General features: G+C 26.7%; 1 pseudogene; it reads right to left on the minus strand.

Moving 5' to 3' along the window:
- LOC100166374 overlaps window positions 1–1,786 on the minus strand; it is an 11,114-nt pseudogene that overhangs the window by 3,687 nt on the left and 5,641 nt on the right.

A 1,786-nucleotide genomic window follows, 5' to 3' on the forward strand; every position in this document is an offset into this window, starting at 1 on the left:
AATCTTCTTACCATCAAATTTCATAATAGGTCGATTCACTCTAATTGTTAAGCTAACGGCATAAAACGTGAACTGCTGAGCGTAAATTTGCTATGTTACGCGTTTGTAAGACGGAGACAACAAATGCGGGTGTGGCGTCCTCTTAAGACAGTAAAAGTTGTTAGATTTTCTTCAACAATAGTTTTCAAAAGCGTAGTAAAAAACAAAAGAAAATTAAGAAAATAAGGTAATTTTTATGCAAAATCGATTTTGGTTTTTGGTGTAAATATAAAACAAATGATACATGAAATTTTGACTAAATGTTTATATTACCATTTTCTATACACCATAACATTTTCAATTTCCAATTTTTTTAGTTTATTAATTCTATACATATCAATACAATTTTATTTGTTGGGTCAAAGACTGATAATTTAATAGAAGGCGCCTAATATATTTTTTCTAAAGACAGATTAAAAATATTAAAATTCAGTCCCAATTTTTTTTTATAAGTACCTAGTTCAAATATTATATGGACAAAATACGTAAAATTCACGAAAACGTACAAATTATTTTAAGTACAATAAATGATTCCGAGCGGAGACGGTTTGTCAACCGAGCATATTTTATACTATATATTAATATTTATAAATAATATTAATTTAACCCACCGGCTACCGTATTAATATTTAATAATAATAGTATAAAATATGCTCGGTTGACAAAACCGTCTCCGCTCGGAATCGTTTTTTGTATACATATACAATGAATAATGATATTATATCATTGAATTCAAATTTAACACCAATAACACCATCCATTACAGTGACTCATATTATATTATAACATATTATACAGCAGAGAGACAGCCACTTACCCGATTTTTACTTACTAGGTATATTTGAATTTGATTTAGCAGCTTCAAATGGGTTTTTAGGAACATCAACATGTTTAATGCGTACTTTTTAGCTGTTGTATACGGCTTTTTTTTATAATGTAAATAAGACAATTGTATAATTGTAATTTCAAATGTCTTAGTGTCTTACTATACTCAAGAGTACCTATTCATAATTATTAAAAAGGTGGGTAAGTGGATGTCGCTCTGCTGTACAGTAGATTACAAGTGGGTCACTGTATAATGGATGGTATTAAATTTGAATTCAATGATATAAATATATAATATCATTGTATAAGAAAAACGATTCCGAGCGGAGACGGTATGTCAGTCTAGGTATAAGGTATCTTATATAGGTACTTATCTATGGTATTAAAAAAAAAATCGACATATAATAAATTCCAAATTAATCATATCACAATATCTATTAGGTACTTATAACGCGTTATACATCAACAACAAACCATGATACTATCATAATAGTATACTTTAGAAGTTTCAAGTATCCACGAATAATATTATACAATCACAACAAAATAGTAATTTCGTCCAAATTTTAACAAATGACTATACAAATAAACTGTGCTTCTGTATTTTTTAGATTTTTTGGTAACAGAATTAACTACTTACGTGGAATCTTGCTTTAAATGTTCAAGCTTTAGATATAAAAGTTGAACATTTTATAAATTTTTAACTACAAAATAATTATTACATTTTAAATTTGATACATTTTGTCAAAATACGATCTTTAAATGACTATAAAAAAAAATTGTGCCCATGTATTTTCAATATTTTTCAACTGCTATTGTAACAATATATCAGAGACTTGTATTAATTTTTTACACTTTTCGGCCCAACAGATAAAAATTTATTGATATTTATAAAAAAAAAAAACTAAAAAAACTGAAAACT

The sequence above is a fragment of the Acyrthosiphon pisum genome, unplaced genomic scaffold, assembly GCF_005508785.2.
Source record: "Acyrthosiphon pisum isolate AL4f unplaced genomic scaffold, pea_aphid_22Mar2018_4r6ur Scaffold_20632;HRSCAF=21659, whole genome shotgun sequence".
Lineage (NCBI taxonomy): Eukaryota > Metazoa > Arthropoda > Insecta > Hemiptera > Aphididae > Acyrthosiphon > Acyrthosiphon pisum.